Below are 26,372 nucleotides of genomic sequence, written 5' to 3'. Positions count from 1 at the left end.
ACCCATGTCGACCTTAACCCACGTTGACCTTGCTGCATGTTGACCTAGTGGTGTCGACCCAATGCTTGTCGACCTAGTTGTTGGAGGTATGCAATGTTGTATCATTGTTCTAAGAGAGATGTATGGGATCAGTAGTTGGGAGGCATTCCGCCTCCAGGTGAGGTAGCTTTCAATTTAGAAATGTAGTAATGTATGTGACATTATTATATACAGTAGCAATACACAAAGGTATGACCCAAAGTGGATAGTATTATCATGTAGTGTTAGGATCAACGTATCAAAGACACTGAAGTGGTGGCGACTTAATGATATCTTTGCAAATACTGTATATTTAAGCAAGACTACTAGAACTGAGCGTTTTTAAAAATCTGAACCTGCCCACCATTATGGCATCTGAAGCAATCCCGCTGTCATATCTCAAAGTTTTACCTTGTTTGGCACTTTCAAAAATTGCCATTGAAATCAACTGGGGGCCGCTGATTGGCTGAGACAACTGGTGGGCAAAATTGACTGTAAATCAATGTAATTAAGGTTAATAATACACTTGTGCCCTCATTCGGGTTGATACACAAACCTGCAAAATTTGCAGCTTTGCATGTTCTATAATGCCAACCCGCACACATGTAAATTGATGTTTTGCATAAACATCCATTCGCAGGTTGCGTGCGGGTAAAAAATCATTCGATGGCCGCTGTATGGGAAGAGGGCGGGCAGCTGACTTACGCTAACATCAGCTGCCCACCCCCCCGCACCCACGTCACCAGCGAATTACAATGGGAACACCCATTGAAACGATGGACATTCCCATGGGCGCGACAACGGCCTGCCGCCCCACACCCCCCACCCGCAGTGCTGTGTGTGAGCAGACGTTGAATAATCAATTCACCATTGAATCAATTCACCATTTAGCCACTAAGCGGCTGCACATGCGCATAAATGATTATGTGCATGCGCAGTCATCAAATATCGCTCACCGTTGCAAATTCGCAAGTCCTCACTGCCCAATTGCAGCACAGCTGTTTCGCTCCCAGGGATTCTGACAACTCCCTTGGGTCCTAGTGCTCTGCTGCTGTTACCAGTCAACCAGGAAGGGCAATTAACTCCATGCAGCCCCAGTCCATAAAGGCTCTATAAACAGCAATTGGCCGCAGTCAAAGTTTAAGCACACAAAAAGGGGTACCACAAGAGTGGGCTACCACAAATTTCCCTGCTGGAATTATGCGTGTCCTCAGGCATACTAAAATTATTCCCAGTCTTGAGCAAAAGTCTTCGGAATATCACAACAAACTTAAACATTTAAATGCAATCAAGTTAAACATAAACAGGTATACATTTCTACTTTTTACTCCATCACATAAATGGCTAAGGGTCAAGCAAGGGTATGTCCTAAGTGGCCCCTATCCCTCCACCACAGGACTCCTATCCCTCTGTGGTACAGGTTCTTCCATGATGCACATGGATGGTACCCTATATCACGATGTGCAATCTGCTATATCACTGAGCCTGTAGTGTGCCTTTATTATGTCTGATGGACCTCTTTATAGTCTGCTGTATATGAAATTCAAACTCTTCTCCAGTAAGCGTTGTATAATCCTGAAGCTCTGGGCTTCTGGGTTCCAATGGCTCCACTTTTTCTGTCATGGCCACTGCTCCTTTTCTGGTCGGTCGCACTGGCATCAGTCTGCCTGAAGTTTTGAAGCCTAGTAATTGTTTTCTGTTCTTGGGATGTACTCCCGATTTGGTTCAGGGGAAATCTGAGGCCTAGCTATCTCTTCCAGGCTTTGCTGTACTGCCTCACTCTGCACAACTGGTTTCTTCCTTTCTTCCAGCAGTTTACATTGCTTTTGGACGTCAGGTTCTGGTGGTCAGGGCATTTGGTCAGTTCAAGGAGGATCGATGTTAGGCCTATCAATCTCACTGTTAAACTCTTTGGGTTCCTCTCTGCTTGCACTTTGCCGGTAATCTTGCTGGTAGTAGGGTGGAGGCTCTTTATAATGCAGACAGCACCAATGTTGGCTTTGCTCTGTGGCAGGTCTGTTACCTTGTACCGGGGCTCCATTCGAACTGGTCACTTTCACAGCCTTTATGCATTTCTTTCCATTTGTCAGCTCAAACTCCACAACTTCACCACTACTGAGACTCCTGAAACTGTTTTCAGGATTGGTATTCATATACACTTTGACTGGTATCCGCACATTTGATGAATCTATACCCCTGTGGTACACTGAACCACAGGACATGACCTGCCATTGATTTGTTATCAACGGCATTTCATACACCAGAGCATTGTGCTCTGAATCACTTCAGGTGTACCTCCTCGTATGGGACTTCTTGAGGTCTGTTGGCATAAGGCCTTCTTTGAGTATTGATTTGATTGGCGGGGAGTCGTCTTGACCCCTGTAGAGCATCCCACTGTTGTCAGATTCTTCTACTGGATTTGAGGTGCCATCTTCCATGTTCATTTTCCATCTGTAACGGACGTATTTCACAAATTATTTCAATCGCTTCCAAAACCGATCAGGCTATGGCCACGAAGGGGGCCTGACTGGCTTGAGCTTGTTGAATGGTGGTTCCTTGAGTTTTCTGGGGCTCCTTAAACTCTTTGAAGGAGCTTGCTCTTTGCGTGCAAGAATCTTCTGCATAGGTCAGTAGCCATGGGGCTCCACATAGTAGGGCATGAGTGCAGGTGGTATCACTGTGGGTGCTTTAGGCAAACATCTTAGGCTTGTTGTTGAGTCTGCGTACATCTTGCCATTCACATCTATCTATCATTCTACAGGTATCTGTAATCCTATGCATAGTTGTGATAGCACCCCTGTGATGGTGTGATATCATACCTGTAATCCCTGAGGAAATGTCTGAATTAGGACCTCTTCCAATTTCTTCATGCAGGAGTCTGTGGCAGAAGGATTGAAACCCCAAGGAGAACTCCACAAATAGAATGCTACACAAAATAACAGTGACAATAGTTTATTATGCAGGAATATATTGGTCACCACTGCAGAATCAAACTTGGTTAATGTCAAAATGCATGTAACAATAATTTGCATAATACACTGGTAAGATGTTGGGCTCAATCACAACCGCAAATGACACATTGAAAGGGACATAGAAAATATCCTTAGTTATTCACATATATTACAGGTAATGGCACCTTCAATTATAATGGTCACAGATAAATAATATGTCATGAACTGTCATAATATATAAACTGTCTACGGGATGGCACTGCACCAATCATGTGCTGGGGAATGTCTTCCAGATGAAAGCGTGAAATGAAGCAAACCTGTGCACAGTATTTGTAATCCAAATTGGTTTTATTGAACAGGCACTTGTTGTGTAAAGAATAAGCTTCCAACAGGTGGTGCTAGGTACAGCATAGGCTTCCGATGGAGGATGTTGTGACTAACAAAACCTCCTGTCTCTCTGTGCTGCTGGCAGTAAGGTTCCTGATAAGGGCTCTTCAGGATGTCTGCAGCTGCTGGCTCTGTCCAGTCAACCAGGGGTGTGGTATAACACACCGACAGTCGGGATTCTGACAGTCATTACTCCGATGTCGGAATCCCGACTGCACAGCGGGGGGAGCACAATGAAGCCCCTTGCAGGCTCGCTGACCTCGCCACGCTGTGGGCACGGTGGCGAGCTGTGCTCGCCAACTATTTTATTCTCCCTCTATGGGGGTCGTGGACCCCCACGAGGGAGCAGTCGGGATTCTGATGTCAGAGTAATGACTGTCGAATCCTGACTGTCGGGGAGCCGTCCGGCACCCTCAACCAGGAAGGGCAATTAACCCCTGCAGCCCTAGTCCATGAGGTCCACAGTTTAAGCACACAAGAAGGGTACCACAGGAGTGGGGTACCACACATACACACTATATGCACAAAATATCTTTAACGATAACCATCATTTGGGATGCAGTTCATTTATTGTCTGTCAAAATACGGACGACCAAAATACCGGCAACCATTGGTACATATACAGACAAGTTCAAAATGTCAACTTTTTGGCATGTCGACATTGTAAATATCTGTATTTTGTCCATGTCAGCATTTTGAACATGTTAGTATTTTGACTCTCTGCTGATGCTTGTCGGTATTTTGACTGTCTGTATTTTGAATGTCAGAAATCATAATGAACCCCTACAATCCCTGTTCAGGAAGAGCATGAGACTTGTACAGAACTCACACAGGTGGCTAATCTGCAGCTTCTGTAGCAGCAGAGGCAGAAAGTGTTTGCGAGCCTGGTACAAAATCCCAGTTGCCCTGACTTGCAAACTCTTTCACACTAGCCACCTGCCATGGCATAAAGCCAGGCGTGTGGCATAATTGGGAGGTGGGCCCAGGGCAGCGCTGGGAGATGTCCCGGGTCTAATCCTGGTCAAGACCCGGGTTGAAATCCTGGAAAGTTGGACCAGGGACAATTTTTTCAGGACCCTGAGATTTATGAGGTACTGCCTGTGCCGCTACTGTAGCTCCCTGCCGCCGCTTATCGGAGAGTCACAGAACCAGCCGCCTGCCACACGGACCACACCGCTGCCCCACGCCACATGGACCCCACTGGCAGCACTACCGGCTGATCGCACCACAGACCACACCACAAGGACCCTGTTGACTGCCACTAGGAGCTGCACACCCCAAGTGCCCCGCTGCCTGCCTCCGCCACACGGACCTCACTGCTGGCTGCACGCCGGTGCAACCACAGGGTCCGGGTCCGATGCGCACGGGAATACGCATGTCAGGGACAGCCGATTTGGTCCAATTTCAAGGCCCGATCCGTTGGAATCGGCTGAAATCGGACCAAATTAGCTCCGTGTATGGGCACCTTTACATGAGAATAGACTGGATGCTGCCTGGCACTTGGTGTAGTGGTAGAGTCAGACCATATTTTGCATTTTGCTGTGAATCCTTAAACCAAGGAGCACCCTCTGAATCATAGTGTTCACTCTAGGATTTTTTTAGGGCAGGGTGGTACCACTGAAGAGGGCACATGTCCACAGAAAGCGGTGCAGCCTCATGACATGCCCCCTTTTTCGTTACTTTGGCCAGGTGCCCAACCACCCCTACATCAGACGTTACCTTACCTTTAATATAACTTTATTTCTGTGACCACAGTTCTATAGTGTGATTCTTGTAACAGTGGTATCACCACCACCAGCTTATACAGAAGGCTAGCATAGGTGTGTGCACATTGTGTGTTAGGGGTGCACAGGAACCCCCTAATGCTGTGCCCCACCCTTATGAACACCTCTGCCGCTACCAATACCAGCAATACCCTTAGCCAAAGACTTTTGCTTTCTAGCACAGTATTCATTCAAAGAAGCGCCCATCAATCAATTATATGTGTGTTTGCATTGTTAATTGAACTAGACCATTGTCATATCACTAAATACCTACGGCATCCATATATGTTTATGACTTTATTTGCATGTACTGTTACACAGAGTAATTAGAAGATTAAAACTGAAATAGGCAGAAGATTTTGGTGTGGCTGAGAGACTTTTTATACGGTAGCGAGTGCCAATAGATGATGGAAGACACGCCTGATTGGCGGTGTTAGATACGCCCAATAGGTGGAGCTATGCACACTCCTTTGACGGTGCACCCCCTAATAAAATGTGCTGCACACGCCTATGAAGGCTAGTTATGTATAATGGACGCTACAGGCTACATACATATGGTAAGACATTACCACCACACAGTCCGTGCGGTATCTAGACATTTTGGTGCCCTGTGTCAGGAACAAATTTGCTGCTCCTATAGCAAATAAAGGCACAGTGTACACGAAGGCACACGTAAAAAATTAGGGGCATGGATTTATAGGGAAGGGGCGTGGCCACATAATACCAATAGCACTGTAATGTTCATTACACACTTTGCTGCACATTATAATGCCCATTACACATTATGCCGCACACCGTAATGCCCATAACACATTAAGCCGCACACCATAATGGCCATTACACATCACACCATAATGCCCCTTACATTCTACACAGCAAACCGTAATGCCCATTAAACACACTACATGGCACACTGTAATGCCCATTACACAATATGCTGCATACTGTGATGCCCATTACATATTATTCTTACATGTAATGCCCCCAGTACTGTTTATAAACTTAATGCCACCAGTAGTGCACCTTAAACAATGCCCCCAAAAGTCCCACTTAAATTTTGTTCCCAGTCCAGTCAGGCCGGCATCCTCTGCCTTCACTGCTGCTGTGGTGAGAGGAGGAGAGCAGAGCAGCAGTGAGAGATGTGCTCGGTAGGGTGGGGGAGAGGCAATCTACAAGCTCCACACTGCTGCCAGCGGAGGGGCATCCGTCGCTAGAGGGACAGGGTTGGAGCAGGTAAGAGGCAGCTTCTGCTTCCAGCTGGGAGTGTCCCAGAGCTGCTGCCAGCCAGAGTGGGATGGGGAGGAGAGGCAGCTTCAATCTCGGGGGGGAACTGCAGCCATGCGCACAGGGCAGCAACGGACTGCGGCCCACAGATCGGAACCCCGGTCACCGCAGTCCCTGTATCGGCGGGTGGCGTGCTCACCTAGGACACAAAAAGAATGGGCCCACTGATGTCAGGGGTGGGCCCAGCCACCACCGTCACTATTGGGGGCAGGACCGGCACCTATGTAGATGTTGGGCTTCCTTCCCCCAAGCTCTCCCTCGCATCGATTGACACCTAACGTGGCGGAGGGGACGTCCAGACCCGGGCCCGCTGTTTTAGGCAAAAGGATTTGCCTAGCGGGAACACTACTTCTATATAACCACATGCACAGGTAAAATGCTCTAAGTAGCATTGCACCCATGTCAGTATCCCAGGGCCTGCTACTCAATGTACATATGCGGGGAAATGTAATAGGGTCCAAGTTTGCAGAGGTTTGGGATTTTGTCTGAGATTGACCATATTTTTAAAGCAGCAGCCATTTACAAGGCAAAATAAACCTGTTTTTTTCCTTGATGGCTGCGTTAAAATTGAGGGCAATCTCTGCGATATCCTGGACCTCCGCAAAGTCTGACCCAGGAGGATTCATCTCTCAATCATTGAGGTGAAACCCACAGGACATGTCCATGCTGAAGTCTTTAAAAGAGTAGAACATGGTAGGACTGTCTAAAGAGTAATACCCTTTGACAAATTTACAACCCCCATATTGGCTTGTCATTTAAAATTTATTGCAGTAATGTTTTGTTTCTATGTTACAGACACAAGAAAACAATAATGCATCCTCAGGTGAGATTCAGCACTCTCCAGGGCTTTATATGTCCACCTGTGCCACCCCATCCTCCACCAGTGGCCCATTTATAGTAGTCCATACTGGGATTAGGGCAGTGCCAGATTAAGCCTTCGGGGGGCCCGGGGCACTTTAGACAGGGGGGCCACCTTGCACTTGTCATTACTGGCCGCAAACTGCATAGGAGAATATTACACTGTCAAAACACAGAGTAAAGGCAGTATAAACTTGGTCAATGGGTAACTGCAGGGGATATATACAGTAGATTATATATATATATATATATATATATATATATTATATATATAAGAAAACTTAAGGAATCCGCACACTTAAAGGGTTATTTTGAGGGTGCCCGTCAGCAAGAAATCATAGAAAACGGTATATCAGAAGATATAAAGAAGCAGCACTCCTTCTTTAATTTTAAAGTCCAAACAAACAATTTATTCCATAGGCAACTGAGCATCAGATTTTTGCAGCTTATCAGTCGGCATTAGCATGCCTTTACCAGTAGTGGGGGTCACAAACATAATCACCCATCCTAGTAGTGTAGGGAGAACACAGTCACAGTCGACGGATCCGTTTCGGCTCAATAGAGCCTTTCTCACAGACTGACCCAATAATACTGATACTCGTGCAGTGTTAAATAGCCATCACCATAAACTTCAATCAAATCACAACAGCTGCTGTGCATCACAGTCCAGCCAATCATGGCATGTAGCCCAATCACGCCCATGCCCGGAACTCCATATATGGAGTAAACAATCATGCACCTATCCCACTCACGTGGGTCTCACCTGCCACTACAGGACCCCGAGCTCACTCATCCAGCTGCGGCGGTATTAGCTCAGGTGCTGGAGACGGAGGTGGAACGCAGCGCTTCGCGCCGCGCTACCCGCGTCATCACTATGCACCAGGTCCAATCAGGGAAGCCGGCGTGTCGCATCATCACCTGACGCGATCCCGGCCACTCCCCTGGACCAGCTCTGGAGCGCATCGCCATGTTGGAGAGGGCAGAGTACTCTGCGTGCAAGGTGTCCAGGGATGCGGACGCCATCTTGTGGAGGTCACTGAAAGACCTTAAGTAATCACATCTGAGGCAATATCAACACCAATTTAAGGCATTTAGCGGCGGGGGCAAATAACCAGATAGGCTTGCTGTTATAGCACATCAGTTGAGTGAATATAGCATGACAGATGACAACATATAATATATACAATATTTACAATGGGGAAGGTTTCATAAGGATATCTCTTGGTCCTAACTCAGGTTTCATAAAGGTATCACTTAATCCTGAACAAGTGACAAATGGCCCGATAAGATCGGACAATATCTGAGCGGGGGATAACATGCATGTCATGGAGTCACAGATAAGCGGAAATAGGGTATTCTTCATTGAGTCCAGATGGTGATAAGGTATCCAGTTTCCGAATCCACTGGCATTCCCTCTGTAGCAACATTTTATGTCTATCACCTCCTCTTCTGAGAGGAGGTATATGGTCAACCAGCATGTACTTGAAGTCCCTTATCGAATGTCCGGCCTCTATAAAGTGCCTTGCTACCGGAGGTGTATTAATATCAACCCCATTTAGGGCCTTCTTGATCGACGATCTGTGCATCGCTATTCTCTCCTTCGCCATTCTGATGGTTTTACCCACGTACAATTTGCTACATGAACAAAGGGTGACGTAGATGACGAATTTGGATTCACAATTCAGGCGATGATAGATCGGGAATGTCTGTCCGGAGATTGGATGGGTGAAATGTGTGCCCGTGACTAGGAAGCTGCAGTTGGCACATTTTGTGCATTTGTAGGTACCATTCCTAGAAGTCAGCCAACCACTAGATGTCTTAACGGGGCTGATGTCAGAGTAGGAGACCCTCTGTTTCAGATTGCTACTCCTTTTGTAACTGAACAGTGGAGCACTGGCACAATCCGGGCCCAGCACTGGGTCAGTGCTCATGATGTGCCAGTGTCTCTGTACAGACGATTTAAGGAGTCCCGAATTAGTGGAGTAGGTGGTAGGAAACACTATTCTATCAAGACTAGAGTCTTTATTCGATGGTTTCAGTAGGTCTTCGTGTTTTATAGCTTTACATTTCTGTACTGCTTCATGGACCTCTCTTCTATCGTATCCTCGATCAAGAAATTTCAGTGCCATAATCTGCAGTTCGTCATTAAGATCATCCGGATTAGATGTAATTCTCGCAACCCTGATGAGCTGCGAGAAGGGCAACCCTCTCTTAAGTGGCTGTGGATGGAAACTGTCATATGCCAAGAGTGTATTCTTGTCAGTTTGTTTCTTGTATACTTTGGTATCGTATCCATTATTGTTGACAGTTATTGTTACATCCAGAAAGTTAAGGGAGGTTGGATCGCTTGTACAAGTGAACCTGATCAGGCCAGGTAGGCCATTGAGGTAGAGGACAAAGTCATCAAGTTGCTTCTGTGTGCCAGTCCAGACCATAAAGAGGTCGTCAATGTACCTCATGTAGATTGCCACATATTTAGAATATTGTACATTGGACATAATATGAACTTTTTCGTACTGGTACATGAACAGGTTGGCATAGGATGGGGCCATATTGGACCCCATCGCTGTGCCAACCCGCTGCAGGAAGAACGCATTGTTAAATAAAAAGTAGTTCTTATGCAAAATTATGTCGATAAGAAGAAGCAAATAATCAACAGGTGGGCCTGTATAGTTTGTGTTCCCCACCAGAGTCTTACGGACTGCCTCTATACCTTCCCTGTTGGAGATGTTGGTATAGAGGCTACTGACGTCCAGAGTAGCCAGTATGCTGCCAGGTGGGGGTCCCCCGAATCCCTGGAGTTTGACTAAGAAGTCAGTAGTATCCCGTATGTAGTAAGGGGTGCATTTAACTACCGGTTGTAGGAAAAATATACAGACGTAGATTCCCACACTTCCCAGAGTGACTCTGACCAATCCTCCCGACCTAGGAGACCGCCGTTTTTTCGGGAGCGCGTACATACGCGCAGCCGAAATCGGAATACCCCAAAAGGACAAGAAGAGGGGGACAGCGACACAAGGGGAAGAGGGGCGACCTCCAAGTCAGGCCCAAGGAACAAGTAGTGTACAACCTCTCTGATTATACACCCACCAGAGAGGAAATGACGGTCCTGTCGAAAGGACTCACTTTTATACAAACGTACAAACAAAAGCCCATTGATCTAGAAGTAGAACTGTACAAATTCCAGCGTAAATTGAACCTAATGGACTTTCATAAAAGACGGGGTCCCACGACTGATAGGACGGTAAGCCTCTTTAAACCGAGGAGTACATTTGACCCACCCACAGTCAACCCGTCAATTGCCACTTTCTTTAGGCTGGTCAAAAATGACCTACATAATGCCTCTGAAAAAGTCAAAATTAGGTCCAATCTAACTAGAGCGGAATCAACAGCAATACGCTCCTTGCATGACAACAAGAAAATAATAATCCGCCCCGCTGATAAGGGCGGGGGTATTGTAATCTTGAATCATACAGACTACGTGACTGAGATTATGAGACAGCTCAATGACTCAAACTGTTACAAGAAACTGACGTTTGACCCTACCTCCAATTACAAGAGGGAAATAGACTCAGCAATAGATCTGGGACACACCAATGGCTGGGTTGATACCCAAACCTCACTCTTTCTTAAACAGGAGTTCCCCAAGGTGCCCCTAATTTACATCCTACCGAAAATACACAAGAGCATGGTGGCTCCCCCTGGCAGACCTATCATTTCTGCCAGGGGTTCATTGAGTCAACCCCTGTCCCAATACGTCGACTACCACCTACAACCGGTAGTTAAATGCACCCCTTACTACATACGGGATACTACTGACTTCTTAGTCAAACTCCAGGGATTCGGGGGACCCCCACCTGGCAGCATACTGGCTACTCTGGACGTCAGTAGCCTCTATACCAACATCTCCAACAGGGAAGGTATAGAGGCAGTCCGTAAGACTCTGGTGGGGAACACAAACTATACAGGCCCACCTGTTGATTATTTGCTTCTTCTTATCGACATAATTTTGCATAAGAACTACTTTTTATTTAACAATGCGTTCTTCCTGCAGCGGGTTGGCACAGCGATGGGGTCCAATATGGCCCCATCCTATGCCAACCTGTTCATGTACCAGTACGAAAAAGTTCATATTATGTCCAATGTACAATATTCTAAATATGTGGCAATCTACATGAGGTACATTGACGACCTCTTTATGGTCTGGACTGGCACACAGAAGCAACTTGATGACTTTGTCCTCTACCTCAATGGCCTACCTGGCCTGATCAGGTTCACTTGTACAAGCGATCCAACCTCCCTTAACTTTCTGGATGTAACAATAACTGTCAACAATAATGGATACGATACCAAAGTATACAAGAAACAAACTGACAAGAATACACTCTTGGCATATGACAGTTTCCATCCACAGCCACTTAAGAGAGGGTTGCCCTTCTCGCAGCTCATCAGGGTTGCGAGAATTACATCTAATCCGGATGATCTTAATGACGAACTGCAGATTATGGCACTGAAATTTCTTGATCGAGGATACGATAGAAGAGAGGTCCATGAAGCAGTACAGAAATGTAAAGCTATAAAACGCGAAGACCTACTGAAACCATCGAATAAAGACTCTAGTCTTGATAGAATAGTGTTTCCTACCACCTACTCCACTAATTCGGGACTCCTTAAATCGTCTGTACAGAGACACTGGCACATCATGAGCACTGACCCAGTGCTGGGCCCGGATTGTGCCAGTGCTCCACTGTTCAGTTACAAAAGGAGTAGCAATCTGAAACAGAGGGTCTCCTACTCTGACATCAGCCCCGTTAAGACATCTAGTGGTTGGCTGACTTCTAGGAATGGTACCTACAAATGCACAAAATGTGCCAACTGCAGCTTCCTAGTCACGGGCACACATTTCACCCATCCAATCTCCGGACAGACATTCCCGATCTATCATCGCCTGAATTGTGAATCCAAATTCGTCATCTACGTCACCCTTTGTTCATGTAGCAAATTGTACGTGGGTAAAACCATCAGAATGGCGAAGGAGAGAATAGCGATGCACAGATCGTCGATCAAGAAGGCCCTAAATGGGGTTGATATTAATACACCTCCGGTAGCAAGGCACTTTATAGAGGCCGGACATTCGATAAGGGACTTCAAGTACATGCTGGTTGACCATATACCTCCTCTCAGAAGAGGAGGTGATAGACATAAAATGTTGCTACAGAGGGAATGCCAGTGGATTCGGAAACTGGATACCTTATCCCCATCTGGACTCAATGAAGAATACCCTATTTCCGCTTATCTGTGACTCCATGACATGCATGTTATCCCCCAGCTCAGATATTGTCCGATCTTAGCGGGCCATTTGTCACTTGTTCAGGATTAAGTGATACCTTTATGAAACCTGAGTTAGGACCAAGAGATATCCTTATGAAACCTTCCCCATTGTAAATATTGTATATATTATATGTTGTCATCTGTCATGCTATATTCACTCAACTGATGTGCTATAACAGCAAGCCTATCTGGTTATTTGCCCCCGCCGCTAAATGCCTTAAATTGGTGTTGATATTGCCTCAGATGTGATTACTTAAGGTCTTTCAGTGACCTCCACAAGATGGCGTCCGCATCCCTGGACACCTTGCACGCAGAGTACTCTGCCCTCTCCAACATGGCGATGCGCTCCAGAGCTGGTCCAGGGGAGTGGCCGGGATCGCGTCAGGTGATGATGCGACACGCCGGCTTCCCTGATTGGACCTGGTGCATAGTGATGACGCGGGTAGCGCGGCGCGAAGCGCTGCGTTCCACCTCCGTCTCCAGCACCTGAGCTAATACCGCCGCAGCTGGATGAGTGAGCTCGGGGTCCTGTAGTGGCAGGTGAGACCCACGTGAGTGGGATAGGTGCATGATTGTTTACTCCATATATGGAGTTCCGGGCATGGGCGTGATTGGGCTACATGCCATGATTGGCTGGACTGTGATGCACAGCAGCTGTTGTGATTTGATTGAAGTTTATGGTGATGGCTATTTAACACTGCACGAGTATCAGTATTATTGGGTCAGTCTGTGAGAAAGGCTCTATTGAGCCGAAACGGATCCGTCGACTGTGACTGTGTTCTCCCTACACTACTAGGATGGGTGATTATGTTTGTGACCCCCACTACTGGTAAAGGCATGCTAATGCCGACTGATAAGCTGCAAAAATCTGATGCTCAGTTGCCTATGGAATAAATTGTTTGTTTGGACTTTAAAACCAAAGAAGGAGTGCTGCTTCTTTATATCTTCTGATATACCGTTTTCTATATTATATATATATATATAGCAGTTTTTTGTCCAGAAGGGCAAAATGAGTCGTCACTCCACGTTTTTTCCCCAAAATTCAATTGTATTAAAAAGAGAAATACATTACAACGTGCTCCAGCAGTGTCATCAACGTTTCATGGCCCCTACGGCCATTTCGTCAGGATGTGGGCTGCGGGGTAAGGTGTACCAGTGCCAGGACAGTATTTCTCTTTTTAATACAATTGAATTTTGGAAAAAAAACGTGGAGTGCCGACTCATTTTGCCCTTCTGGACAAAAAACTGCTGTGTATCTACTTAGGTACGGCACCCCGGACGCTGCTTTATCATCCAGAGTGCCAAAGATTTCGCATATATATATATATATATATATATATATATATATATATATATATATATAGTTAGAGAGATAGAGAGAGAGAGAGAGATGTGTGGTAAGTGGCACTCCTTTGGACTTCACAAAAATGACTATGCAGACGCAATCAGCTCCAACATTTCAGATTTTACTCAGTTTTCAAGGATAGAACCATTTCTTTGAGTGCAGCACCCGGGCAGTTGTCATGTGTATCTTGGAGTGCCGGTAATCACGTATCTATTTATATATCTATATCTATATATATCTATATACAAACACACACATACATACTTGCATGCATACATACATACATACATACCACATGAAAAGCCTGTGTTTGACCCAGTGTTGCCTCTGATTAAAAACCCTCCCATGACTAGGCTGCTGCTGCTGTTCTCCATGGGCCTGAGACGCATGTAATGAGCTCTACCAATCAGAGCTCAGCACAAACGTCTAAGCCTCTGCCCTCTGTTCCAAAGTGTCATGGGACTTAGTCAACTCCCAGTAATGCACTGCACACTTGTGCAATCAGTATGCCTTGGCTCCTGATGCTCAGCACCATTAATCATTGTCACATTGGCAGATAGGTGAAGCTGCAGCACTACCCCATTCCCATGCACAAAACCTTTAGCTAAAAAAAAAAAAAATGACCAGTTTTGATTTTGCAGTGTAAATGATTGCCACTTTAAAAAAACTGGAGATTTCTTACCAAATCTCTCACTTTCTGAATCTCTCATTCTATTAAATCTCACCCTACATCCCTGGCCCCTCTATATCCTACAAAACATCCCTGACCTCTTTTTACCCTAAACAATATCCCTGACCACTCTTTTTAGCCTACACTACATCCCTGGCCACTTTATATCCTACACTACATCCCTGGCCCCTCTATATCCTACACTACATCCCTGGCCTCTCTATACCCTACACTACATCCCTGACCCCTCTATATCCTATACTACATCCCTGACCCTTTGTATAGCCTGCAAACTACATCCTTGGCCCCTCTATAACCTACACTACATCCCTGGTCCCTCTACAGCCTACACTGCATCCCTGACCTCTTTATACCCTACACCAGTGGTCTCCAACCTTTTTCGGGACGGGAGCTACTCGCGACAAAATAAACCGCCCGAAGAGCTACTAAATGTAAGAAAAAAAATTAAAATCTGCATAATACCCCAAAAAATGCCCTTTACACATAATGCCACACACCGTAATGCCCCTGACACCTTATGCCACACACTGCAATGTCCAATATGTCACAAACATACCTCCCAACACGAGGCAGAGGAGACATCCCAAAATTAGAGGGTTCACCTACTACCGTGGAACTCCTGCGAGGCTACATCCCCCATTTTTTCCAATATGAGGGCATGGTCAGCTCTCTAAGAGCTGTAGCCACATGTGGTGCGGCCATGGAAAATGGAGATGTGATACACATATGTCCCCAATAGTACAGTGCCAGATACACATGACCCCAATAGTGCAGTCTGTGATGCCCATTATACCTATGCCGCATACTGTGATGCCCATTATACATATGCCCCGCACCGTGATGCTCCATTATACATATGCCACACACATGATGCCCATTATACATATGCCTATTATACAGTACATATGCCCCACAACTTGACGCTCCATTATGCAAACGTCCCGCAGCGTGACGCTGAATTAAACATATGCCACACACATGATGTCCATTATACATATGCCGCACACCGTGATGCCCATTATACATATGCCCCACATCGTGATGCTCCATTATACATATGCCCCACATTAAGCTCCATAATACATACAGTATGCCACACACACCGTGAGGCTCCATTATACATATGCCACACACAGAGATGCACCATTATACATATGCCACACAATGTGATGCTCCATTATACAAATGCCCCACTGCGTGATGCCCATTATACATATGCCCCACCGTGATGCTCCATTATACATATGCCCCACTGTGATGCTCCATTATACATATGCCCCACTGTGATGCTCCATAATACATATGCCCCACTGTGATGCTCCATTATACATATGCCCCACTGTGATGCTCCATAATACATATGCCCCACTGTGATACTCCATTATACATATGCCCCACACACTGTGATGCTCCATTATACATATGCCACACTGTGATGCTCCATTATACATATGCCACACTGTGATGCTCCATTATACATATGCCCCACACACTGTGATGCTCCATTATACATATGCCCCACACACTGTGATGCTCCATAATACATATGCCCCACTGTGATACTCCATTATACATATGCCCCACCGTGATGCTCCATTATACATATGCCCCACTGTGATGCTTCATAATACATATGCCCCACTGTGATGCTCCATTATACATATGCCCCACTGTGATGCTCCATAATACATATGCCCCACTGTGATGCTCCATTATAACTATGCCCCACCGTGATGCTCCATAATACATATGCCCCACTGTGATGCTCCATTATACCTATGCCCCACTGTGATGCACCATAATACATATGCCCCACTGTGATGCTCCATTATACATATGCCCCACTGTGATGCACCATAATACATATGCCCCACTGTGATGCTCCATTATACATATGCCCCACTGTGATGCTCCATTATACATATGCCCCACACACTGTGATGCTCCATTATACATATGCCCCACACACTGTGATGCCCATTATACATATGCCCCACTGTGATGCTCCATAATACATATGCCCCACTGTGATGCTCCATTATACATATGCCACACTGTGATGCTCCATAATACATATGCCCCACTGTGATGCTCCATTATACATATGCCCCACTGTGATGCTCCATAATACCTATGCCCCACTGTGATGCTCCATTATACCTATGCCCCACTGTGATGCTCCATTATACATATGCCCCACCGTGATACTCCATTATACATATGCCCCACTGTGATGCTCCATTATACATATGCCCCACCGTGATACTCCATTATACATATGCCACACACCGTGATACTCCATTATACATATGCCCCACTGTGATGCTCCATTATACATATGCCCCACTGTGATGCTCCATAATACATATGCCCCACTGTGATGCTCCATTATACCTATGCCCCACTGTGATGCTCCATTATACATATGCCCCACTGTGATGCTCCATTATACATATGCCCCACTGTGATGCTCCATTATACATATGCCCCACACACTGTGATGCCCATTATACATATGCCCCACTGTGATGCTCCATAATACATATGCCCCACTGTGATGCTCCATAATACATATGCCCCACTGTGATGCTCCATAATACATATGCCACACACCGTGATACTCCATTATACATATGCCCCACTGTGATGCTCCATAATACATATGCCCCACACACTGTGTGCACACAGTTTTCATTTTTTTTTTACCTAATGTAGTCTGAGCAGAGGCTGTGGCGCAGGACCTGAGCAGAGGCTGTGGCGTCGATGAGAAAGTGCGCTGGGGACGTCAGGAGGACGCGGCATGAAGTCACTTTCAGACCTCCTGCCGCCAAGTGAGGATGGAAACGCTACGCGGCAGGAGGTCACTTCCGCCACGTCAGGACCACAAAAGCAGCATTAAAACACTTTCTGACCTCCTGCCGTCAAGCAAGGTACCGCTACGCGGCAGGAGGTCACTGAAACAGCCCCGAGCTACTGGAAAAGTCCCGGCGAGCTACCCGTCGCTCGCGAGCGACGGGTTGGCGAACCCTGCCCTACACAATATCCCTGACCCCTATGTTTAGCCTACACTACATCCATCGCCCCTCTATATCCTACACTACATCCCTGGTCTCTCTATACCCTACACTACATCCCTGATCCCTCTATATCCTACACAATATCCCTGACCCCTCTGTTTAGCCTACAATACATCCCTGGACCCTCTGTATCCTACAATTAGGGTTGCCACCTCAGTCATTGGGGATTCCTGTAGATACTCTCCCCCCTGTTAATAATGTGCGCCCGCTCCTGGGAAAGTGGGCGTGGCCTAAAAGGACATACATCTGAGACATATATATATATATCCCTGGCCCCTCTATAGCCTATACTACTAACCTGACCCCTCTGTTTATCCTACACTACATCCCAGGCCCCAATATACCCTACACTACATCCCTGATAAAAATAAAACAAAAGGTAAAGTGGTCAAAGTACACTGAGACACAGAAATGTTTGGGGAGTGAGCCATGGTGTAGGAAAAAAATGCTGCAAATGCTGGCAAATGTAGTTCTTCACAACTAAACACTCATATTATCTTTATACTAATGAAACATGTAGAGGGAGACACAATGGGGGAAATTTACTAAGACAAATATGTCTGAAATTTCCGGGATTTACTATGGCCGATATACGCTGTTCATATTCTTTTCACAGGCGTATTCATTTTAAAATGCATACTACATCAAAATAATAGGACTCATTGAGCCGGACCTGGTTCCAAAAATACGGGGGACAAAAAGCATAGGGGTCCCCCGTATTTCTGAAACCAGCCCTGGACTCTTGGACCGGTCCTGGATCCAAAAATCTGGGGGACAAAAAATCTGGGGGTCCCCCGTATTTTGAAACCAGCACCGGGCTCCAACAGCCCGCGGTGTAATGCCACAGCGGGGGGACACTTTTTATATAAGGTCCGCCGGCCGAATCATGAGCACCGTGGCTGGTCAGCCTTGGACGGGGTACCAGGAGCAGTGGCAAACGCAGGATTTTCAGAAGGGGGTTTCCAGAGGGGCGGAGCAAAGCACAGAGATGGACACTTAGGTGACCCAGTATATGCCGGGTCAGTTAAAGTATTATAGATATATATATATATATATATATATATATATATATATATATATAGCGTGGATAGATCAGGCGGCACTCAAGGATTTTCAATGCAAAAACGTGTTTATTCCTCCGACATGTTTCGGGGTATTGCCCGTCCTCAGGGATCCCTGAAGACGGGCAATAGCCCGAAACATGTCGGAGGAATAAACACGTTTTTGCATTGAAAATCCTCGAGTGCCGCCTGATCTATCCACGCTGTATAGGGACACCACGATCCCATGAGGAAGGCACCAGGTGTTACACCATTTATGACTGCGGAGTGCCGGGCAACACTGGAAGTATATATATATATATATATATATATATATACACATACAGGGGCATCAACAGCAGTGTAGACCCCTGGGCATAGCAATGTATTGGGGCCACTACTGATCCTCCAGCGGTAGGGGTGGGGGAAGCTTTGATGTCCCACAGGTGGTAGGGGGTATTATATCAACTGCTCAGCATGTAGGGCCTGGATCAGTAATTTCCACTAATTACCCCTTTACTGCACAGATGGTGGGAGATGGGGTGGGAGAAGGGGGCACTGGGCTGAATGAAGGGGCCCTGACACATAACTTCCAGGGTGGTAGAGGATGTTTAATATGCAGAGGAGGGGCGTATAGTGGAGTGGGCTTATTATTCATACTTTTCTGGTGGGAGGACAGCTTGCTTGACTGTAGATATCTCCAGTTCCCAGAAATACATTTATTAGATTTTAATGGATTTAAAAACTAGAGAATCCCACCTACCAAATGGTATTGGGGACTAGGGAATCAGAGTTCAGGAGACAGAGCAATCTGCCAACGAGAATATAAAACTACATACCAGGTGTGTGGAGCTGGAGCAGTAACCAGCTGCTGGAAGGCTGATATCTCTGGTTCTGGGAACAGTAGAGACAAGCTACTAGTGTTCTCCAATGAGGGAGAGTCCCAGCTTTCGGATTATACCCTCAGAGAAACTCTAAGTCAGAGAGAACCTGAAATATCTGACTGGGAAGAGCAATTAACAGGCTTGGATGGGGACCACTGCTTTGAAGTCAGATATCTCCGGTTCCCAAGGGCCGATTTTTAAAATTCTTGTACCCATGGAAAGAGGGGACCCTCAGCTTTCAGCCTAGGGCCCTTAGAATCCTGGGGGGGTTCTGGGTACCCAGAAACCCCCCCTGCGTGCGCTACTGGGAGGTAGCACCAGTGACCTATACAGAACTCGGCACAGTATCTAGATGAGGCCGCACCAGTGACCTATACAGAACTCGGCACAGTATCTAGATGAGGCTGCATCAGTGACCTATACAGAACTGGGCACAGTATCTAGAGGAGGCCGTACCAATGACCTATACAGAACTGGGCAAATATCTAGAGGAGGCCGCACCAGTGACCTATACAGAACTGGGTACAGTATCTAGATGAGGCCGCACCAGTGACCTATACAGAACTGAGCACATTATCTAGATGAGGCTGCACCAGTGACCTATACAGAACTGAGCACAGTATCTAGATGAGGCCGCACCAGTGACCTATACAGAACCGGGCACAGTATCTAGATGAGGTGGCTCCAGTGACCAATACAGAATTGGGCACAATATCTAGATGAAGCCGCACAAGTGACCTACTGTATACAGAACTAGGCATAGTTATCTAAATGAGGCCGCACCAGTGACCAATACAGAACTGGGCACAGTACTTTTTTTTATTTTTAAATTTCAACTTTATTTTCATTTTTCTTTTCTTTACACATAAAAAACGTATGTTTAAAATAACAGGAATACCTTACATACAATACCCTTCAGTTTCCCCATACCAGAACCATCCATTTTATACTGTTGTTTTACAACTGATCTTTACATCAGGGGGGCGAACTCCACCTCTCCCGCGTCTTTATGGTTTATTTAATTTTGTTTATTATTTATTCGTACCTTATTTGGTCCTTACTTATGTCAACCTTACTATATACTTTCCATAATTAGTGTTTTGTTTCTTCAGTGTTCACCCCTTCACTCTCTCTATTTGGGATTTAACTATTTCTACATACCTACTCCCTGTGTACTATCACCTCCTTTCATCTACTTCATATATGTGATCTTCTCAAATCTTATTTATTCTATTCTTGAAATAGTTTCTATGTGCTTCAACTTTTATTTTATCTTATTCTAATATATGTGAGATTCAAGTGTCTATTTCTTTAAATTTCATTATTCACTCTATTGCGTCCTATTTATTCTATTCTTGGACCTTTTTATATATAATTTCTATGTGCTCTATCCTTTTATTTTATCTTCTTCTAGTGTGTGTGAGTTTCACGTGTCTATTTCTTTAAATTTCATTTTTCCCTCTATTTTCTTCCCCCCTCTTCGGGAGCCGTGGGGTTCGCCCCTCGATTTACACTTATTCCACCTGTATCCTCCCATAGGGAAATTTTACTTTGACTAGTTCCAGTCAATTTTATTTCATTCCAAGGTTTTTGGCATGCATTCCGGTATTCTTTACATTACATCTTACCATAACATTTATAACTAACTTCTATCCCTCCTCCCCCCTCCCTCCCCTCTGAGGTTGATTTTTACTTTTCTTGCCTTCACCTTCCTGCCTCATATTATAGTCCTGGTTGCTTTGGTCTTCCTTAACTATTGAGACTCCCCCTTCTACATCTTCCAGTTGTTCCAAACCTTATAAAAAGTGGTTATCTTCCCCCTTGCCATGTACGTGAATTTTTCATGTGCCATAGTAGTATTTATAAGGGCTTTCCAAGTATCTACATCAGGGCCCTCTTTGGCCATCCACTTTCGGGCTATACAGGTCTTGGCCAGAGTAAATGCTATAATAACAAACAGTCTTAGATGTTTTTCCATCGCTCCCTTCTTTATATTAGACAGTACGCAAGCGGAAGGTGTACAACTTTCCCTAGGGACTCCTCTATCGACCAGTGCTTTAATCACATTTTCCCAAAATTCAGTTACCTCTGGGCAGGACCAAAGCAAATGCCAAAATGTGCCTATGTTGTTTGTACATTTGGGACAATTAGCACTATCTCTCCCACCAATTCTATATAATAATTCTGATGTCATATACGTTCTGTGAACTATAAACAGCTGAATCTGTTGCTGACTCACTTGGTTGGTTGCCAACCGTACATTTGCAAGAGTCTCCTGCCATTCCTGTTCGGAAATAGGACCTAGGTCTATCTCCCATTTAGACTTTAATTCCACCAGATCATACCTATGGATTTCTTGACCAAGAGCCCGATACATATAGGATACCTCGTGTCTCCCCGGGCATCTCTTCAGCAGTTTTTTAGTCGCCGCATGTTCTAATTTCGGGCTAGCCCTTCCAAATTGAGTATTGCAGGCATGGCGCAGCTGCATATAGCTAAACAGGTATTTAATGGGGAGGGAAAATTCGAGCTTAAGGGACTGGAATGACCTTAACTCATCGTTCTCATATAATTGTCCCAAGACTTTGACTCCTTTTGGTCCCCATATCTTTCCTACTTGTAATTTCCCTAGTTCTGTTAAAGCTCTAGCTCCTTCCAGGGGCGTTTCAGGGTCTATTCCCTGGCTTCCCAGTAGTCCCTCCACCTGTTTCCACACTAGACTCATCTGTCTAATAATTGGTGGCCATTTCCGTCTCGTATTGCCACTCAGTAGCATCTCTAAAGGTGTATGCCCAGAGGTTAAAATCCTTACTATCTCTCTAAAACCATCCTCTTCTGTCCCGCTTTGGATCAGTATTCTTAGGTGTGCCAATTGTGTGGCTAGGTAGTACAGCCAGAGGTTCGGCAGTGCCAGTCCTCCCTCCCCTTTTGGCCGAGTTAAGGTTTCTAGTTTTAATCTTGGTCTTTTATTAGACCAAATTAAGGATGATATTAATCCTTCTATTTGGCGAAAAATCCGTCTTGGGAGGTATACTGGGGAGTGCTGTAGCACATATAGGATCTTCGGCTGCACTATCATCTTAACCAAATTGATTTCCCCCGTTATCGTCAAAGGGAGACACCCCCAGGGTTCTATTTTAGATTTAATGTACTCAATTTGCGGGGTTATGTTTAATATTTCGAACCTTGAGGTGTCCCTAGTGACCCTTATCCCTAAATACTGGAACTCCTCAACCAATTTAAGTGGAGCCGGGGACGTAACCAATGGAAGACATGGGCCCTCCAGGGGTAATATGCATGATTTACTCCAATTGATGTTGAGGCCCGAGTATCCTCCGAATCTCTCCACTATCCCCACCACCCCCGGCACTGCCTCCAGATGATTATGTACAAACAGCAGAATATCATCTGCATATAAAGCTATTCGGTCTTCCTTTTTCCCAATATTAATTCCCTTTATTAATCTACTTTTTCTTATGAGGCATGCCAGGGGCTCGATGGGCACAGCGAAGAGACCCGGGGACATCGGGCATCCCTGCCTTGTGCCCCTTTTAATCTCGAATCTAGGGGATATATAATTGTTTACTGAGACTCTTGCAGCTGGACGGTAATATAATAGTTTGGTCCAATTAATGAACACTGGGCCAATCCCTATCCACTCCATGGTTTCCCATAGATAGGTCCATTCGATAGTATCGAAGGCTTTAGCCGCGTCGAGTGAAATGACGGCCGCATCCTGCCTCTCCTCCTGCTGAACTTGCAGATGGAGAAACAGTCTTCTCAGGTTGGAAGTTGTGGACCTTCCCGGCATAAATCCGGCTTGATCACTATGTATAACTTCTCTTAGAACCTGACTCAACCTATTTGAAAGCCAGAATTTTAACATCATTAGTTAACAGGGATATTGGCCTGTAGGATTCCACCTCTTGGGATCTTTATCTTTTTTTTAAATTACTGTTATTAAAGCTTCTGACATTGAGCCAGGAAGTTTTCTATGTAGATAAACTTCATTGAACAAAGTCAGGAACCTAGGGGAGAAGAATCTACTATACTTCTTATACAGTTCTTGGGGTATCCCATCCATTCCTGGCGCTTTTCCCCCTGGAATAGAGACTATTGCCGCATCAATCTCCTCCAAGGTTATGGGGGCGTCTAAAATTTCCCTAGAAGCTAGGGACAGAGTCGGATATTAGCTAGATAGCTTCGGATCTCCTCTGGGGTATGTGTCTGGCTGGATTGATATAGTTGGGAGTAGAATTGTCTAAATTCCTCGGCTATCTCAGGTGTCTGATAGACTGAGCTTCCTTCTTATACTTTTATTTCCGTTACTGTATTTGCAAGTCTATCCTGTCTTACAATGCCCGCTAAGAAACTCCCAGGCCTATCCCCTTCAATATATCTTAAATGCCCTGCGTATAATTCACGCATTTTTTCCTTTTCCGCTAGGCATTGTCGCCAGGCCTCTTGGGCATCCCTCCATCTTATTTTATGTTCCTCGGTGCTACTAAGGAGATATACTGATTCCATGGTACAGCAGTTTTTTTCCAGCTCCCTTTCTTTAGCCCGAAATGATGCCTTTCGGCCTGCTATCTCCCTTATCAAGGTTCCCCTAACACTGGCTTTGAAGGCATCCCATATAACTTCGATGGGTGCTGAACCATTATTGGTCGCAAAAAACTCATACCACATAGCTTCAAATTTCTCCCCAGACTCCAGTTGTGTCAGCCAGAATGTATTTAATTTCCAGAATGTGAATCCCCTTTTATCACCTAGATCTACTTTGTACATTATTGGGGAGTGATCTGAAATACCCCTTGTTAAATAAGTGATTTCCTGGGTGTTCGGGATCAACTCTTCAGACACCACTACTAAGTCTATTCTTGAGAATGTATCGTAGGATCTCGAAAAGCAAGAGTATTGCTGTACATCCGGGTATTTTTCCCTCCATACGTCCCGTAACCCCATTTCCTTAACTGTTTCTGAGAACCCTGTTTTCCGTATTACGCCTCCCATACTCCTTGCCCTCTTTCTATCCCGGATTGGATCTATTACATTGTTAATATCCCCCAACATAACAATGGGAACATTTGGATATAGTGCCATGAAGTCCGCTGCTGCTCTCAATACGTCATAGCTGAATGGTGGTGGTATGTATACCGACATCAGCAGCAGAGTCCTAGGCCCAATCCGACATTTTATAAAAATGTATCTTCCCCATTGATCAACTGTGATCTTATCCATAGTGAATGGGACCCCCCTACGTATCAACACTGAGACCCCCCTGGAGGTGGAGGTGTGGGTCGAGTGGTAAGCCCACCCTATCCAAGGTTTTTTTTAATGATAACACCTTACCACCTTCCAGGTGGGTCTCCTGTAAGCATATTATATCTGCTGCCTGCTGGCGGATATTCCTCATGACAAGGGATCGTTTTATTTTGTTGTTCATTCCTCTCACGTTCCACGTGAGGAAGCTATAATTTACCGACATTCAACTTTTCGCTTGAACATATGACCAGGGGTAATTAATTTTATCTCAATAACCATTCCATCACAACATAAGGCTTCCTTACTCCCATTTTTCATCAACCTAACCCTTTCCCTCCCACCTCCTCCCCCCCTCCCACCCCCCTCCCTGCATGCCCTCCCTCTCTTTTTCCCATGACATGCTTCATATCCAATCCCGCCCACATCAACCCATTCCCTTTCCTATTTACACTGTGTTGAATTGAGGCAATCAATATAATGGCTACAGGTTGGGGGCTCTCCCCCACTCCCAGAACCATTATGCTCACAGGATCCCCAGTGAGGCAATTAATCTTTTTCTATCATGGAGGAGTCATTCTCCAATTTCTCCATCGGAATATGAAGCAGGAGACCGTAACCCAGTCGTATTCCTGTCACCCTTTATACTAAGAATATCATTTACTATCATAGCAAAAAAAAAAAAAAAAACCCTCTTAGTTTCAGCAATTAGTGAGGCCCATCTGGCCTATCTTACATCACCCTTTACTCCTTGTCCTGACACGTTAAATAACATTCATTATACATTTGCCTGGAGATTTAAATACCAACTTAACTACTACTTCTTTTGATGTTTTAGGAAAAGATTTAATTTCCCCAGTGGACCCCCCAGGGCCAATCTAATGGCTACATGTTGGGGGTTCTCCCCCACTCCCAAAACCATTATGCTCACAGGATCCCCAGTGAGGCAATTAGTCATTTTCTGTCAGAGAGGGGTCACTCTGGAGAATCTCTGTTACAATATCAAGCAGGAGACAATAGACCAATCACATTCCCGACACCCCCTTTAAACACTCTCATTTATGGGGGGAGGGGGGGAAGGGGTGGGGGGGGGAGGGAGCGGGAAAAAAAAAAGGGGGGGGGGAGGAAAAAGGGGGGGGGGGGAAATAGAAAAGGGGAGACAGAGAACACGTTTTTACTTTTTTACATATTTTACACCTCACATACTTAATCATTTCCCTGTCCCGGGTTTCAGCCTATAATTGAGACCAATCTGGCCTCTACTCTACTCCTTATATGACAAGTTAGCTAGAATTCATTGCACGTTTGCCTGGGAATTTAGAGTCCAGCCAGGCTGCAGCTTCTTTTGGTGTTAGAAAAAATTTGGTATTTCCCTCATGGACCACCCGGAGCTTAGCCGGGAAGAGCACTGCATATTGAATCTCCAACTCTCTCATGCATTTCTTGATCTCATAGTATTGTGCTCTTTCCCGCTGAACCCC

At 45.4% G+C, this 26,372-nt stretch overlaps 1 long non-coding RNA gene across 2 annotated transcripts in view; it reads left to right on the top strand.

The window, feature by feature from the left end:
* LOC146042544 (uncharacterized) overlaps positions 1 to 26,372 on the top strand; it is a 55,689-nt gene that overhangs the window by 26,165 nt on the left and 3,152 nt on the right. The window contains exon 3 of one of the 2 annotated variants that reach the window (XR_014463910.1): positions 7,199 to 7,470. The exons of the other annotated variant lie outside the window; for it this stretch is intronic. This is a non-coding gene — a long non-coding RNA (uncharacterized LOC146042544). Of the gene's footprint in view, positions 1 to 7,198; positions 7,471 to 26,372 lie in introns of those variants that run through there. 2 annotated transcript variants of the gene reach the window in all.

Source organism: Crinia signifera, chromosome 19, assembly GCF_055691185.1.
Source record: "Crinia signifera chromosome 19, ASM5569118v1, whole genome shotgun sequence".
Taxonomy (NCBI): Eukaryota; Metazoa; Chordata; class Amphibia; order Anura; family Myobatrachidae; genus Crinia; species Crinia signifera.
Note: the sequence above shows the minus strand (reverse complement) of the source record. Positions and strands in the feature narration are given on the sequence as shown.